The sequence below is a fragment of the Chiloscyllium plagiosum genome, unplaced genomic scaffold, assembly GCF_037043375.1.
Source record: "Chiloscyllium plagiosum isolate Xiang-an unplaced genomic scaffold, Cpla_swu_hap1 HiC_scaffold_3, whole genome shotgun sequence".
In the NCBI taxonomy this organism is placed as follows: domain Eukaryota; kingdom Metazoa; phylum Chordata; class Chondrichthyes; order Orectolobiformes; family Hemiscylliidae; genus Chiloscyllium; species Chiloscyllium plagiosum.
In genome coordinates this window covers 143,500,264-143,518,863 of record NW_028270141.1, presented here as the reverse complement: position 1 = coordinate 143,518,863, position 18,600 = coordinate 143,500,264, and the positions used below count along the sequence as shown (strand labels likewise).

General features: G+C 45.6%; 1 protein-coding gene across 1 annotated transcript in view; it reads right to left on the bottom strand.

Annotated features, from left to right (window-relative positions):
* LOC148151762 (heme-binding protein 2-like) overlaps nt 1-18,600 on the bottom strand; it is a 193,029-nt gene that overhangs the window by 61,028 nt on the left and 113,401 nt on the right. The gene's annotated exons all lie outside the window — the stretch shown is intronic.

Below are 18,600 nucleotides of genomic sequence, written 5' to 3'. Positions count from 1 at the left end.
TCATTATTTTAATAAAACTCCACATGGTCACCCCTCAACCTCTTCCACACCAGTGAAAACATTCTAAGCCTATCCTGCCTCACTTTATAGCTCAAAGCCTCCAGATCCAGTGTCGGAGAAATTAGCCTAATAAATTAGAGATCACAAAGCACAGTTCAAAGTGAAATCGACAAACAGGTTATTACTACAGTGATATCGCGGAATAGAAATTGACTAAGCTGGAACAGCACAGACAGTCTGTCCAGGTAGCCGAGAATTCTCTTCCTCGAGCTGAGGATGAAGCTAGGTTTTATAGGAATCTTGTATAATAAGGTTAATTAAAATGGGGCAAGATACAATGTATTTGGAAATGGAGTAATTCATTTACAATGGTGATAATTGAAAAACAGTTATCGGAGGAATGTCCTGATTGTCGATACAATGCAACATCCTGACAGTATCAATGGGATCAGAAGATTCCAGTTCTCTTTGCAGGTAGGTGAGAATGTCTCTTTTGAAACAGTAAGGTGCTTCCATTGCCCTGTCCTGGGAGTGAAGCCCTTGGTTGCGCTTCTCCGTCTGACCTGTTCTTTGTGTGGCTTTGGTATTGCTGTGTTATGAGACTGCCCTCGGGGCTTTGGGACAGCTGTGTTGACTGGGTATTGTTAGTGTGTTTTGGGAAGTGTATTCCCTTGTCTGCAAGTGCTGTCTGGTTTCACTTGTCAACCTATTTGGACATTGCTGAGGCATTGTGGGTGTTTCTGGTATAGTTTGGCCAAGTATGCTTTCCTGTGTTCTGTGTGCGCCTATTATGGGTAGGCAGGGTGGCAGATCTTTTCCCACTCCCAGCAACATCATGGTAAATCTTTTCTCAACCTTTTCAAATTTAATAATATCCTTCCTATCGCAGGACAACCAGAACTGTCCACATTACTCCAGAAGTAGCCTCACCATCATCCTGTACTACATCAACATGATGTCCCAACTCCTGTAGTCAATGGTCAGAGCAATGAATGAAGGTGTCCATGCTAAATGCTTTCTGATGCACCCTGTCTACCTGTGACTTTCAAAAACTATGTACCTGGACCCCAAGATTTCTCTGTTCAACAACATCACCCAAAGCCCGACCAATAACTGTATAACTCCTGCCCTGGTTCACTTTACTAAAATGCAATACCTCGCCTTTGTCTAAATTTAAATCCATCTGCCATCCCTCAGCCCACTGGCCTAAATTGATCAAGATCCCTTCGTAAACTTTGGTAACCTTCTTCACCGTCAACTGTCACACAAATTTTAGGAAAACAGAAATGAGCAAATGTAAGATTGGTTTTCAAGAAAAAAAAAGATAAACCAAGGAACTACAGGTTAGAAGGCATACAGTGTTTTAGCTTTTATTAATAGAGGGATTGAGTTCCGGAACCATGACGTTATGGACTTGATGCTGTTTTCGTTTGAGAGAAGAAGGTTGAGAGGTGACTTAATAGAGACATGTAAGATAATCAGAGGGTTAGATAGGGTGGACAGGGAGAGCTTTTTTCCAAGTATGGTGACGGGGTGGGGGGGGTGAGCATAGCTTTAAATTGAGGGGTGATAGATATAGGACAGATGTCAGAGGTAGTTTCTTTACTCAGAGAGTAGTAAGGGTACGGAATGCTTTGCCTGCAATGATAGTAGATTCGCCAACTTTAAGTACATTTAAGTCGATATTGGACAAGCGTATGGATGTACATGGAATATTGTAAGTTAAGATGGACTTCAGATTGGTATGACAGGTCGGTGCAACATCGAGGGCTGAAGGGCCTGTACTGTGCTGTAATGTTCTATGTTCTATGTTATTGGATGAAAACTGAAAATGATAATTCAGGAAAGCTGAATAATAAAGTTAGGAGCGCATCATCTGTTCAAAGTCAATACTGTTTAAAGATCCTTGAGAAACTATTTCGCTGATTTTAAGATTATAATTAGTGGGTTAGGTGAAAGGGAATCAGTATCTTTAGAACACTTAAACTTCCAAAGTCTTTTGATAAAGTTGTTCTCAAAGGACTAATTTGAAAGTTGGAGGTAAAATATTGGCATGGATGAAGAATTAGGCGAAAGTGAGGACTGCAGATGCTGGAGAACAGAGCTTAAAAATGTGTTGCTGGAAAAGCGCAGCAGGTCAGGCAGCATCAAAGGAACAGGAGAATCGATGTTTCGGGCATAAGCTCTTCTTCAGGAACGATAAAGAATTGGTTACTGAAGAAAAAGTAGGAAGTAGAAATGAAAGTCACATTTTCATGTTGACAAGTATGCTCTGGATGCTCTGGATATAAGTGCTGAGATAAAAACAATGACTGCAGATGCTGGAAACCAGATTTTGGATTAGTGGTGCTGGAAGAGCACAGCAGTTCAGGCAGCATCTGAGGAGCAGCAAAATCGACGTTTCATCAGTGCTGAGGACCCAGATATTAGAAGAAAAGAAGGTGATCCCATTACAACATCCAAGTTGCTGTTGACACTTGGGAGAGTGAATTCTGAGAAACTGTCTGTCTTGGCTGGAGAATCTGGAAATGCTGTCCTGGATTTTCATCTGAAAATGGAAAGTGAGAGTTGTCTCCCTTGCACTGGGAGAAAATGACAAGGAAGACACTCAGAATGTCAGCTGTGGGCTGCTGCCAGGCCATGAACCTGGGAAAAAGTTTGGAGGCAGCCTTTTCATCCCAGTTCCAATAAAAACAGAAAAACCCTACAGTCTTTACCCCAAACCCATTCCCCCATCCCATCCAATCTCCTCCGACCTCCCGTGCAAACCACAAACAACCCCTACAGTTTCTCGTATGCCCCGGTCAATGTATGCCCCTCAAACAAACTCTGTAGTCCCTCAAGTTCCCAAAGCTAGGGAGCACCACTGCCTATTTACCCACTGTACACTGTACAGAAGCAATGAACCACACATTGACAGCAGGTTTTGTGAAAAATTATTTCTTAACAAGTGTATTCATTCATAACATTCCACTCCGTTAAAATAAACCTCTTCCTACAACAGGGCAAAAATAGTGGCAATCATCAAAATCTATCACCGCTTTAATTGCAGAAATCTCAAACACTTAAACTCTTAACCTCATATTGTGAATAAGTATTGTAAAGGTGACAATAGCACTCGTCAGAGTTGTCAGTCAAGCAGCAGCAGGTGGAGAAGTCAACGTTTCAGGTGTAACCCTTCTTCAGTCCTGATGTCACCTGTAGTGTGACATGAACCCAAGGTCCCGTTTGATGCCATTCTCATGGGTACCAAACTTGGCTATCAGCCTCTGCTTGGCATTGTTGCATATCCCAAAGTCCGCCTTGGAGGATGGTCACACAAAGATATGAAAGTGTCCTTGACCGCTGAAGTGTCCCCCGACTGGGAGGGAACAGCCATATCTGGCGATTGTTGCATGTTGTCCATTCTTTCATTGTTGTAGTGCCTGCTTGGTCTCTTCAGTGGACCATGCCTCAAGGCATCCTTGCCTGCAACATATAAACCTGACAACATTGACCAAGTGTGCAGGCAGTGAATCCCAGGGCGGAGGTGCGGGAAGTGGAGGAGATGAGTTGAAGGGCATTGTTGACCAGGTTGGAGGAGAAATTGCGGTCCTTGTAGTAGGAGGTCATCTGGGATTTTCTGGAGTGGAATTGGTCCTCCTGGGAGCAGCACTTCCTGCATTTCCACCATTCAACCCCACCTCCCCAATCGCAACAAGGACAGAACTACCCCTGTCTTCACGTTCCAACCTACCAACCTCCGGATGCAATGCATCATCGTCCACCACTTCTGCCACCTACAGTCAGATCCCACCACCTCCCCACTCCTTTCAGCACTCTGAGGAAACCATTCCCTCCGCAACTCCCTCGTTAGGTCCACGGCCCCCACCAACCCACCCTCCATTCCCGGCACCTTCCCTTGCCACTGCAAGGGTGTAAAACCTGTGCCCATACCTCCCTCCTCACTTCCATCCAAGGCCCCACATCTGGCAGAGATTTTCCTGCACCTGCAAACACCTCATCTACTATGTCCGTTGCTCTCGATGTGGTCTCCTCTACACTGCGGAGACAGGACGCCAACTTGCAGAACGTTTCTGAGAATATCTCTGGGACACACACACACACTAAACAACCCCACCGCCCTGTGGCCGATCACTTCAATTCCCCCTAACACTTCACCAAGGACATGAAAGTCCTGGGCCTCCTCCATCACAAATCCAAGCCATCTGACAACTGGAGGGAGAACACCTCATCTTCCACCTTGGGACCCTCCAACCACACGGGATCAGTGTCGATTTTACCAGTTTCCTCATCTCCCCTCCCATCTTATCCCAGGTCCAATCCTCCAACTTAGCACCACCCTCTTGAACTGTCCTACCTGTCCATCTTCCTTTCCACCTGTCCGCTCCATCTTCCACTCTGACCTATCACCATCACCCTCCACCTTCATCCTCCAATTGCATTCCTAGCTATCTTCTCTCCAGCTCTACCCACTCCTGTTTCTTTCTCAGACCCCCTTGAGGGCCCCCATTCCTGATGAAAAGCTTATGCAAGAAACATCGACTGTCCTGCTCTTCGGATGCTGCCTGACCTGCTGTGCTTCTCCAGCACCACACTTTTGACTCTGATCTCCAGCATCTGCACTTTCTCTGAGTCGAGTATGTACATGTCCCCACATTGGGAATTTGATCAATTTCACCAACATCCATTCTCAGAAATCCTGGGATCCTATTTATAAACACTGACCTCTATTGGCAGTCTATCACTTTATCTCCAACCAACAAAACAGCATTTACTGAAGAATCTCAATTACCTGAAGGACACGAGCAGGGAGTATTTTGCTCCGTTAATCAAATGCCAATCAAATGCCGGATGACATAATTTTTACATTCTTCATGTAAAATTATTCAACTATGTTAGCCCCAAAATTGCGAGCGGGAGTCAGTTGTTGTCACCAACACAACTTCCACCACTCCCCCTGACCTGACAACACCCCAACATGATGTGTCAGAGTGGACAAACTCCCTCAACCTGACATCCATGACTCAGCTGGACCTGGAATTCCCTCAACTCCCACCATTCCATGGAGATGGCAGATTCCCCACCACTGACACCTATTCTCAGCCGACCCTGGCAGACCTGATACCCCCTCCCACTCAGACACTAAGCTCAGCTTTCTTGTCCTTACTTGGTAGCCAAACACCTCACCCTTACTCCCTTACAGACCCAACAGACCCTTATTCCCCCTCCCTCACCCACCTGCCACCTTTCAGCCCAACCCATCAACCTCTTCCTCATACGACAATTCCTCCATTGTCGGATGGCTTGGTTACTTAGCTCGGTTGAGTAGATTGAGTTTTTTTTAAAATGTAGTTGTCGTGGAGAAAATGTAGAGAATCACCAGGAGACGCAGAGAGTTCTTCAAGAAGTAGGTCTTTTATTTGCAAACGAAAAACCGTGACACTCAGAAAGCAGATTCTCGAATGCCCACGAACCTCAGGGTGCGTGGTTTTTAATTTTTTTTATCATGTTTCTGTTAGCTTATCAGCATGTCCAACTATACTCATCAAAAGTACCTCACTCTAGCTACACAATAAACCAGAGATGTTGGTCCCATTAACTCTTCAGTTGTGCTTATATAGTTTTTCCTACATTCGACTTAATATTATTCTAATGGCACGGTTCGATGTTTAGTGTCAGCTTCTGCAACAATGATTTTTCATTCCAGACCCTACTAAATATTTTCCTAATGTCATGGTTAGATATTTATTATCAAGTCTACTACAGTGGTGTTCCATTCCAGACTAACCTTTCATGATTAAATATTTAGCTATTCCATCTATTATAATAGATTCCTGTCTCAAGCTGACTCTACTAACTACTAATTAGATATTTAATGTTATGCCACACCGATGTATGGAGCCAATCCTGCCATGATGATATTTAGCAGGGAGGCTAACTTTACAAACTATGTTATCTCATCTCGCCACAGTGACCTTTCACCCTCAACCTTACTCTGTAATTGGTGTAAGAGCATTTCAATATTCTTATCCCATTCTGCATTCCACACACCCCTGCAACAGATTGGCAGTGGTCTCCATGTTTTAATCCTTCCCTTGCTTTCATGCTCTTTGTCTTCCATATTCCCCTCTTTGAGACCTACTGGTCTTACCTAGAGAAAGACGACAATAAGCTCAGACCCTCTGATGCCCAACACGGACTAAATACGTTTCTTAGTCTGAGGTTTAAAGGATTCTTCCTCCATTCCTGGGGTCCCTTGGACCAAAAACCTGTCCTCCAATAACCAGAACAGGAAAAAAAGTCCCAAAAGCACAAAGCCGGTCGGGAAGGTAAGTGATTGCTATTAGAGTGAGTGTGTTCTAGACCCCAGGTCCTACAAAGTAGGGCCTTCCTCCCTCCTGCCTCCTCTAACCTAAATTAAAATTCCACAGACTTGCCCCAAAAAGAGGGTCCAAGGAAGTTCCTGTGGATTGAAGAGTGAGGCTTTAGCTCAGGAGTCTTTGACAAGAAGGTTGAGTGAAGTGATTATGCCACAGTTAAAGAGGGTGAAGACATGACTGCCAAGCTGGTTCAGTGTGCTACTGCTTGATGTGGGAGGTCAACGACTCTGGTGTGTCTAGCTCGAATATGTGTGGAAAGTGTGTGCACATTCAGCTACTGACAGAGCATATCGCAGCACTGATGAAAGAACTCGAGGACCTTAGGCTCATCCGAGAGAACGAGATCTTTCTGGGCAAGACCTTCAGCAAGGTTATTACACAAATCGTACCAGAAGCAAGCAGACGATGAGGAAGGCAGAGAGGAGACAGGTGCAAGAGACCCCGGGCGAAGTACCTGTCAGGAACAAGTTGAATCTTTTGGAAACAGTAGAGACAGATGACACTGCCAGTCCGCGAGGCGGCCAGGTCTGTCAATAAAAAGTTGGCGCAGAGGCAGAGCGGAAGAGTCATACATCGCACAGAGCCGTGGTAATAGGGGTCTCCATAGTGAGAGGAACTGACTGGGGTTTTTGTGGCAGCAGGCGGGACTTAAGGATGGTCTGTTGCCTTCCTGGTGCCAGGGTTAAAGACATCACAGACAGAGTGCAGGAAATCCTCAAGGACGAAGGTGAAGAGCCAGAGGTGGTGGTACATGTCGTCACAAATGATGTCGGGAAGAAGAGGAGGAACATACTACAGTGGGACTTCGGGGAACTCAGAAGAAGGCGGAATAGCATAATGTCCAGGGTGGTTATCTCCGGTTTGCTTCCAGTTCCTCGGGCTGGAGAGGCCAGAAACAGGGAGATAGTGGACTTGAATGTGTGGTTGGGGAACTGGTGCAGGAGCTGAAACTTTATTGCTGGAACAGCACAGCAGGTCAGGCAGCATCCAGGGAACAGAAGATTCGACGTTTCGGGCACATGCCCTTCTTCAGGAATGAGCAGAGAGTGTTCAGCAGGAGAAGATAAAAGGTAGGGAGGAGGGACTTGGAGGAGGGGCGTTGGAAATGTGATAGGTGGAAAGAGGTCAAGGTGAAGGTGATAGGTCGGAGTAGGGTGGAGGCGGAGAGGTCAAGAAGAAGACTGCAGGTCAGGAAGGCGGTGCCGGGCTGGAAGGATCCGGCTGAGACAAGGTGGGGGGAGGGGGGATGAAGAAACTGGTGAAGTCCAAGTTCATCCCCTGTGGTTGGAGGGTTCCCAGTCGGAAGATAAGACGCTCCTCCTCCGACCGTCGCGTTGTTGTGGTTTGGCGGTGGATGAGTCCAATGACCTGCATATCCTCGGTGGAGTGGGAGGGGGAGTTGAAATGCTGTGCTACAGGGTGATTGGGTTGGTTCGTCCGGGTGGCCCAGAGGTGCTCTCTGAATCGCTCCGCAAGTAGGCGGCCTGTCTCCCCAATATAGAGGAGGCCACACCGGCTGCAGCGGATGCAGTAGATAATGTGGGTGGAGGTGCACCTCCACCCACATTATCTACTGCATCCGCTGCAGCCGTTCTTCCTCCAGGCGTCTGGTGGTTAGGGAGCGGCGGTGAAGGAGGCCCAGGACCTCCATGTCCTCGGCAGAGTGGGAGAGGGAGTTGAAATGTTGGGCCACGGGGCGGTGTGGTTGGTTGGTGCGGGTGTCCCAGAGATGTTCCCTAAAGCGCTCTGCTAGGAGGCGTCCAGTCTCCCCAATGTAGAGGAGACCGCATCGGGAGCAACGGATACAATAAATGATATTAGTGGATGTGCAAGTAAAACTTTGATGGATGTGGAAGGCTCCTTTAAGTCCTTGGATAGAGGTGAGGGAGGAGGTGTGGGCACAGGTTTTACAGTTCCTGTGGTGGCAGGGGAAAGTGCCAGGATGGGAGGGTGGGTTGTAGGGGGGCGTGGACCTGACCAGGTAGTCACGGAGGGAACGGTCTTTGCGGAAGGCGGAAAGGGGTGGGGAGGTAAATATATTCCTGGTGGTGGGGTCTGTTTGGAGGTGGTAGAAATGTCGGCGGATGATTTGGTTGATGCGAAGGTTGGTAGGGTGGAAGGTGAGCACCAGGGGCGTTCTGTCCTTGTTACATGTGGAGGGGTGGGGTCTGAGGGCGGAGGTGCGGGATGTGGATGAGATTCGTTGGATACACGCACCCAACCCTTTGTTAGATTCTGAAAGACTGCAGCACCAACTTTACTTTCTGAATGAAGGCACACCCATTGTCTGCACTGATTTCCGACGGTATACCAAACCTTGCGATAACTTAGTTCATCAGAAATTTCACGACTGTTCCAGCTCCTGCATCTTTGGAAGGGACAGTTTCCACCCATTGGCTAAACCTATCAATTCCCACTCACATGTACCTTTTCCCTCTCACCTTTTTTATCATGTCCACATAGTCAATTACTAAATGCTTGAATGGCCCTTCCGGCACTGGTATGTGTCCTAAAGGGGTTGTTATCCCCTTCCTAATATTGTACTGTGCACACACCTCACATTGTGACAATAAATAGTCCACTGAAGCCTGCAGATATGGTGACCAGAAACCATCCCGCTTTATCTTCCTCAGCACTTCCCCTCGCGCACAGTGATCCAATCCATGCACCTCTGAAATAAGAAATGTCAACAGTGGGGTGGGTGCTACCCATAAACCTTCCTCTGTGGTCCATAAGCCTTCTTGATTCTGCCCAGCACCCCTCTGCTTCCATAGTGTTTGCTCAGCCAGGGTAGCCCGCCCCTATATATCAATAAGGTCCTCTATCATCGGTTCTGGATTTATCTGCACCTGAGGCGCAATAACAGATGAAGAACAACCCGAAGCCATCTTAGCTGCGTCCACTGCCTGATTACCCCTTATCCCCATATCGCTGCCTTTTCTGTGTGTTTGGCACTTAATGATAGCTAGTGCCTTTGGCTTCATCATTGTAGTCATCAACTCTACAATCTGCTGGCAGTGTTATATGGGATCCTCATTACTCTTCTTAAAGCTTCTTTGCTTCCACACTGCCCCAAGCAGGTGGCATACCCCATGTGCATAAGCCGAATAAGTATAAATGTCAGCTTCTTTACCCTCCATCATTTCACAGGCTGCCATCAATGCCTTAAGTTCAGCCAACTGAGCTGAACACAACTGTGGGCAAGTTTCCAGTTTGATTGTCCTATATTGGGACTGGTCCTGTCTTACAACCGAGTACCCATCATGATTCCCATCATAATCCCTCTATCAAGAACCATCCACAAATAGAACCTCCTTATCTGCATCAAGCAGTGGCTTGGGCTGTAAATCAGCCCTCAGTTTGGCAAATGCAGTCACTTCCCTTGGGGGCTCTCCCTCATACACAAGTGGCACATAGTCCACTATGTTCCTTGTCGTACACTTCTGTATGGTTATGGTGGGAAATGTCAGCAGCATCCCATATGCTAGTATTCTAGCTGGCGTCAGTACAAATTTCCCTTTCTCCAATAACTCTGCCACCTTATGATAAATGTATAGGATGACGGGGTAACCCATTGTTACTGAGGATGCTTTTTCATATGCAAAATAGGCAGCCACCAATCCCTGATCGCATGGTGGATAGCCCTGAGCTACTTCATCTCGTCGGGTGCTATAGTAAGCAATTGGCTGCATGCGTCTCCCTACACTCGCCTCCTGCATTAGTACTGCAACTGCATAGCCTGTCCGCCTGTTTGACACATAAAGGTGAAAAAAATTGTCGTAATCAGGCAAGGCCAATGCTGAGGCTGACAGCAAGGCTCATTTAAGGGTATTGAAAGCTGTAATAGCCTCTTCATTCCATTGCAAAGCGCCCCTTAAACATGAATGTCCGACATCCTTCATCCTTCCTTAAGGATGCCGTAATCTCAGCATACTCCTCAATCTAATCTGCACCAAATCCTGTCATGCCCAAGAATGTCATCATTTGCCCTACTGTCTCTGGCCTAGGAATTTTAACAATTGCTTCAGTCTGACTTGGTGCAATTGCCTTCGTGCCCTTAGCAACCAGGCAAAAGTGAGGACCGCAGATGCTAGAGATCAGAGTCTAGATTAGAATGGTGCTGGAAAAGCACAGCAGGTCAGGCAGTATCCGAGGAGCAGGAAAATCAACGTTTTGGGCACCAATGAAGGTCTTTTGCCCAACATGTCAATTTTCCTGCTCCTCGGATGCTGCCTGACCTGCTGTGCTTTTCCAGCACCACTCTAATTTAGGCCCTTAGCAACCAGCCTACCCAAATAGTCAATCTGCTATTTGTAAAAGAAGAAAAGGGTATCTTGCTCACACAGTTTTTGACTATCTGAACAGACAATCATCAACATACTGTATCAGAGTACTTTCTAAAGTCAGACCCTCCAGTTCTGATTTTAACACCTGGTTGAATACATACAGTGAATGCGTAAACCCCTGGGGCATTCTTGTCTAAGTGTATTGCTGACCTTTGTACATAAAAGCAAACAGATACCGGTAGTGTTCTGCTAGGGGAATGCTAAAAAAAAGCAGAACATAAACCTACCACCGAGAAGCAAACTGCCTGTGGGGGCACATTAGTTAGCAGTCTGTGCCGATTAGGAACAACTGCTGGCCAATCCCCCACTACCTCATTTATAGCTCTTAAATCATGTACAAGTCTCCATTTTGACCCGCCTGCCTTTAAAACTGGTAACATGGAGTGTTGTAGGGTCTACAAGTTTCTTTAAGTATCCCTGCCTTCAGCAATCCTTGTATTGTTGCTGCTATTCCCTCTATTGCCTCTGGTTTTAAAGGATTTTTTTTATTTCAAAAATATACTTTATTCATAAAATAATTTGATGGTCTGTACAGTTGGTCATGCCACACATATGTAAACATGTACATACAGAGATCAAAACTTATCATTTTTATACAGGTCTGTACATTTTTTGATCATATGTCCATATAATTAGCTGAGGCGTCAGCAGAGCCCAAATGACTGCATGGCCCCCCTGTTCTTCGTTAGGCAGGCAGACTTTACACAGTGGTCTTTCCCCACCGTGCCTTGGCGGCAGCTGCCCCAAGCTTCAGCGCGTCCCTCAACACATAGTCCTGGACCATGGAATGTGCCAGTCTGCAACACTCAGTTTTTAAAGGATACTGCGGTCTCCTAGGCAGAATAGCTCTTGGGTTCAACCTTATTTCCACTGGGCTAGCTGATCTCACTCTCCCCACATCTGTATCATGCTGTGACCACAAAGTGGCTGGTAATGTATCCAATTGCTCATTACCATATTGATCACCTTCCTCCACTGTCACTGGCATACTCCGCTGGGGTGTTACCTTGACTTCTTTTGGATTCCCTGTCAGCTAGCAGCATGCTAGGATTTTAATATCACTGCCATCCCCGTATTCCCAAACCCCTGTGAGTTGTGAGTATATGCCATTCCCTAACTGTTTCTACATGCCTGGCCATAGGTCCGAAATCTTTAGATTGATATCCCTTATTTACCAGTAAGGTTACATATGGTGCTGTGCCTGGTACACTATACCACTTTTCCAGGAACACATTTCTCTCTATTTGCAGGATCACTCCTTGCTCCCTTATTGCTATTGCTTCACTTCTCAAATGTTGTGGAGCAGTGACTTCCTGCTGCCACTGCCTCTCTAACACCTCATCCTGAGACTCATCAAATATCACTGTACCCAGTGCAGTTCAAACTTAGGTGGTCAACACTTCTGCTTACCACACCTCCCAAATGTCTTGAATATCACCTGCTATACCCCCTGTCCAATAAACATTAACATGTTTAACTTCTTGCATCACTAATTGTGTATTGACCTTTTAAACAACCATGCCCTGCTGTGTGCACTCCAATCTTTTTGCTCACAGTATTAACAAGTTAATTGGCGTCTCTTTAGACACTAATATTGGCAGAACTATCTCCCTACCTTCCATTTTTAATCTTACTGGAGCTGTAAATCAAGTTAATTATGAATTCCCTGATAACCCAACAGTTTTAACATATTTACTTGACATGGGAAGGTGAGAAGCATACCGCGGCTGTACACAAGTTTATATAGCTCCAATATCTATCATCACCGGTGTCTGCTGCCCTTCGATATTAACTTGTATTACTGGTTCTTGATCAGCCTCCCATGCTATTACAGGGTAGTGCCCCTTCCCTCCTAGATTCTCAGGGCATCCTGAGCACATCCCATACAGGTAAGCAGGTCCTGCTGGGCCTGTAGGCTTCTGGGAAGTGGCCACTGGGGATTCCTGTTGTCTAAGCCCACTGTGGGACAGAGTGGGCCCGGTCCAATAAGGGTAATTCCTCCTAAAGTGGCCCAGTTAATGGCATCCCCAGCACATCATTTCTGGCCCCCACCGGAGCCTGATTATTTATCATGTACCTTAGGCCCCCATTCCTACAGCCCTGTCCTTGGGGACCCCAGTTCTGTTTAGGCTGTTGTTTAAATCTGCCCTGCCCTGGATACGTCACCTGCAGGAAAGCTTCTCTAAATACCTCCATTGCTGGCATGGGACTTTCTGGCCCCTATCCAACTACCTGATAGGACCCCCCCCACCCCCCCTTGCGCTGGCACTTGGTTCATGCCAGTGTTGATTACTGTGTCGGTTCGTACTAGCAACACCTTTTTAGCCTTCTCTTTTTCTTTCTTTTTAAGCTCTTTGAGCTGCATTTGCGCCAGCTTCCTTTGCAACTCCTCCAGACAGTTTCTCTTTGTCTTTTCAAAAACTTTCAAATTCATGAGCTACATGATCTCTAAATTCCTGGTGGCTCATTGATGATGTCAGACTCACCACCTCCTCCAGTCTTGACCTGACTTGGGAGAGCATTGCCTCAATGAAGAAATTTTGGTACATTGTGGTCAGCAACTGATTAATCTGTATATCTTACTCTGTTTCCCGCCTCCACTTTCTTAACTGTTTCTCGAAGTAGGCCGCCACGTTTTCACTTTCTCCCAGTGGATCCCCTCTCAAAGCCTGGGGGTGATTTTGGGTGGATAACAGTCTTTTAAGGCTTGCTATACATTCTGTCTCACTCGAACAAACCCGACCCCATCAATCATTGGATTGTCTGCTACATTTTTCAAACAGGCTTAGACTATTATTTCCTTTAACTTTGGGAACCCTACCAAACTCACCAGCAGTGCCTTCAAGTCTCCTAGAGCAAGCAATCACCCTGTGGTTTCACCTTTAAAAGCCCTGATTCACTTTCCCGCTCCCTCATGTAAACTGGGCAGCACATTCTTCAGCCCTTCCAGGTCCTGAATTCCCCAAGGAATGTACAGTGGGTTTCTCCTATCGTTTACAAGCAGCAGTAGCATCCTTCCCAGTTGGCCCTTTTTCCCTTTACCTGAGCTACTTCTCAATAATTCCCCCTTGGGCTCTGAGTCTGATGCTATTTCCACTTCCTCCCATTCTTTAGGTACTGGAGATTTTTTCTTTCCTTGTCTCTCTTCATCCCTTTCCACTTCCTCTGCGTCACGTTCACTTCTTTTCTCATCAGCCCCCCTTTCATATCACCATGAGTATTGTTGTGGTTCTGTTCGCTGAGCTGGAAGTTTTTGTTGCAAACGTTTCGTCCCCTGGCTAGGCGACATCATCAGTGCTTGGGAGCCTCCTGCGAAGCGCTTCTTTGATGTTTCCTCCGGTGTTTATAGTGGTCTGTCCCTGCCGCTTCCGGTTGTCAGTTTCAGCTGTCCGCTGTAGTGGTTGGTATATTGGGTCCAGGTCGATGTGTTTGTTGATGGAATTTGTGGATGAATGCCATGCCTCTAGGAATTCCCTGGCTGTTCTCTGTCTGGCTTGCCCTATGATAGTAGTGTTGTCCCAGTCGAATTCATGTTGCTTGTTGTCTGCGTGTGTGGCTACTAAGGATAGCTGGTCGCGTCGTTTCGTGGCTAGTTGATGTTCATGTATGCGGATTGTTAGCTGTCTTCCTGTTTGTCCTATATAGTGTTTAGTGCAGTCCTTGCATGGTATTTTGTACACTACATTCGTCTTGCTCATGTTGGGTATCGGGTCCTTCGTTCTGGTGAGTTGTTGTCTGAGCGTGGCTGTTGGTTTGTGTGCCGTTGTGAGTCCTAGGGGTCGCAGTAGTCTGGCAGTCAGTTCCGAGATGCTCCTGATGTATGGTAGTGTGACTAGTCCTTTTGGTTGTGGTATGTCCTCGTTCCGTGGTCTTTCTCTTAGGCATCTGTTGATGAAGTTGCGGGGGTATCCATTTTTGGCGAATACCTTGTATAGGTGTTCCTCTTCTTCTTTTTGCAGTTCTGGTGTACTGCAGTGTGTTGTGGCCCTTTTGAATAGTGTCCTGATGCAGCTTTGTTTGTGTGTGTTGGGGTGGTTACTTTCATAGTTTAGGACTTGGTCTGTGTGTGTGGCTTTCCTGTATACCCTTGTAGTGAATTCTCCGTCTGGTGTTCTCTGTACTATCACGTCTAGGAATGGGAGTTGGCTATCCTTTTCTTCTTCTCTCGTGAATCGGATTCCTGTGAGTGTGGCGTTGATGATCCGGTGTGTTTTTTTTTCATGTCAAGCAACATGAATTCGACTGGGACAACACTACTATCATAGGGCAAGCCAGACAGAGAACAGCCAGGGAATTCCTACAGGCATGGCATTCATCCACAAATTCCATCAACAAACACATTGACCTGGACCCAATATACCAACCACTACAGCGGACAGCTGAAACTGACAACCAGAAGCGGCAGGGACAGACCACTATAAACACCGGAGGAAACATCAAAGAAGCGCTTCGCAGGAGGCTCCCAAGCACTGATGATGTCGCCTAGCCAGGGGACGAAACGTTTGCAACAAAAACTTCCAGCTCGGCAAACAGAACCACAACGACGAGCACCCGAGCTACAAATCTTCGCACAGACTTTCAACCATGAGTATTCCTCAGCTGCTTTTTGTTCCCTTAGTCCACACAGCATACTAATCTCATGTTTCAGCTTTTCTTGCTCTCGTTACATAGCTTCCATTTGCTCCTGCCTGTCCCTTTTCTCTCTTTCTTTTCTTTCCCTCAGTTCAGACTAAGACTTTCTATAGGGATTTAAGGAATAAAAGAATGACGAGAGTAAGATTAGAGCCAATCAAAGATAGTAGTGGGAAGTTGTGTGTGGAGTCAGAGGAGATAAGGGGAAGCACTAAATGAATATTTTTTGACAGTATTCACTCTAGAAAATGACAATGTTGGCAAGGAGAATACTGAGACACAGGCTACTAGACTAGGTGGGACGGAGGTTCACAAGGAAGAGGTATTAGAAATCCTGCAGAGTATGAAAATAGAGAAGTCCCCTGGGCCGGATGGGATTTATCCTAGGATCCTCTGAGAAGCCAGGGAGGAGATTGCTGAGCCTTTGGCATTGATCTTTAAATCGTCATTGTCTACAGGAACAGTGCCAGAAGACTGGAGGATAGCAAATGTGGTTCCCCTGTTCAAGAATGGGAGTAGAGACAACCCTGGTAATTATAGACCAATGAGCCTTACTTCAGTTGTTGGTAAAGTGTTGGAAAAGGTTACAAGAGATAGGATTTATAATCATCTGGAAAAGAATAATTTGATTAGGGATAGTCAGCACGGTTTTGTGAAGGGTAGGCCGTGCCTCACAAACCTTATTGAGTTCTTTGAGAAGTTGATCAAACAGGTAGATGAGAGTAAACCGGTTGATGTGGTGTATATGGATTTCAGCAAGGCATTTGATAAGGTTCCCCACAGTAGGCTATTGTACAAAATGCGGAGGAATGGGATTGTGGGAGATATAGCAGTTTGGATCAGTAATTGGCTTGCTGAAAGAAGACAGAGGTTGGTGGTTGATGGGAAATGTTCATCCTGGAGTCCAGTTACTAGTGGTGTACCGCAAGGGTCGGTGTTGGGTCCACTGCTGTTCGTCATTTTTATAACCGACCTGGATGAGGACGTAGAAGGGTGGGTTAGTAAATTTGCAGATGACATTAAGGTCAGTGGAGTTATGGATAGTGACGAAGGATGTTGTAGGTTACAGAGAGACATAGATAAGCTGCAGAGCTGGGTTGAGGGGTGGCAAATGGAGTTTAATGCGGACAAGTGTGAGGTAACTCACTTTGGTCAGAGTAACACGAATGCAAAGTACTGGGCTAATGGTAAGATTCTCGGTAGTGTAGATGAGCAGAAAGATCTTGGTGTCCAGGTACACAGATCCTTGAATGTTGCCACCCAGGTTGACAGGGTTGTTAAGAAGGTGTACAGTGTTTTAGCTTTTATTAATAGAGGGATCGAGTTCCAGAACCATGCAGTTATGCTACAGCTGTACAAAACTCTGTTGCGGTCGTACTTGGAGTATTGTGGACAGTTCTGGTCACCGCATTAGATGAAGGATGTAGAAGCTTTGGAAAGGGTGCAGAGGAGATTTACGAGGATGTTGCCTGGTATGGAGGGAATGTCTTACAAGGAAAGGCTGAAGGACTTGAGGCTGTTTTTGTTAGAGAGAAGAAGGTTGAGAGGTGACTTAATAGAGACATATATGATAATCAGAGGGTTAGATAGGGTGGACAGGGAGAGCCTTTTTCCAAGTATGGGGACGGCAAGCAAAAGGGGACATAGCTTTAAATTGAGGGGTGAAATATATAGGACAGATGTCAGAGGTAATTTCTTTACTCAGCCAGTAGTAAGGGTATGGAATGCTTTGCCTGCAACGGTAGTATATTCGCCAACTTTAAGTACATTTAAGTCATCATTGGACAAGCATATGGACGTATATGGAATAGTGTAGGTTAGATGGGCTTCAGATTGGTATGACAGGTCGGTGCAACATCGAGGGCCGAATGGCCTGTACTGCGCTGTAATGTTCTATGTTCATTTTTGTCTTCTGTACTTCTGTCCCATTCTAACTGTCCCTCTATTTTTACTGCTCCCTTTATTACTGGACACTGCTTCAATGCCTCTACATTTGTGTGGGAAGGTCTATTCAGCTCCTCCACATCTGGGTGGGGGGTTGTGGGGTATCTGATTCCTGCTTTTCTGTTTCCCGTAACTGCTCAGCTTGTTCTTTCCAGCCTTCCTAGTCACCATGGGTGTCTGACAAGCTACCTTCCACTCCTGACTCTCTTTCCTGAAAAGTTTCAGTATTTGCATCACCTGATCCCTCTTTCGGTTCCTATTTTAGATTTCTCTTTCAGCTTATGGTTCTTAATTAGTCCTTCCATCTCATTGCACATATGAATATCAAAGGTATTCTCTTTTGGCCATTTAGTCACTTTCTTCTGCTATTCAAGTCTGGTACAGCTTTGTCAACAGTATAAGCAATCCTTAACTTTATAACTTGCAATTGTCCTTTACCAATCTAACAATTCTTAAATGTTCTCAGTTAATAATTCTCATTCGTTCAGCTTAAACCAATCTAACACTGCACCAGCAAAATGCAGCAATCACTAATGGTTTCTTGAAAAATCTCTCTCTAAAAAAAAACACTATCTTAAATTCTTACAGTGCAAAATAAAATCAAACTACTCCAGGATCTCGAGCTCCAGGGAAACAAAATATAAACATTTAACCAACAACAAACAATTATGCATACAAACCAGATCACAATGGTTAAACTATGAAGTCTCTCTCTCTCTCTCTCTCACACACAGAAACTTTCTACTCACAGTCAAGAACTCAGCATTAAATCAATGGCTCTTTCTCTCTCATGCAGAGCCTTGTTGCGAACAGCCAAGAGCTTAGCAGTAAATCAATCTCTCTCTCTCTCTCATTCAGAGCCTTACTTAAACAGACCCTTTGTTAATTTCCCAAACTACTGTCTCAGTATTATACAAGCCTTGTCTAAAACATTCAACAGTCTAGTAACATTTTAACACTATGACTATTTGCTACTATTTTACTTTTAATCATCCACTACAATTCTGCTGGCTTTCTAAACAGGTCTATCAGTTCTTTTAGTAAAACAATTCCCCCTTATTTATTTTGCCCTATCTGTTCAGGCCCTTGTTTCCATGAGACATTATCTATAGGGTCTTATATTCACCACGTGGAATGTTCACTACCACCATGTGGAAGTTTTATTAACACCACTTGGATTTTATTATCACCACATGGAATTTTCACTACCACCATGTGGAAGTTTTGCTCGGGCAATTGCTACGTTCTATTCTTACTCACCTCTTACCCCACTGCGCAGTTTTCTTGACCAATTC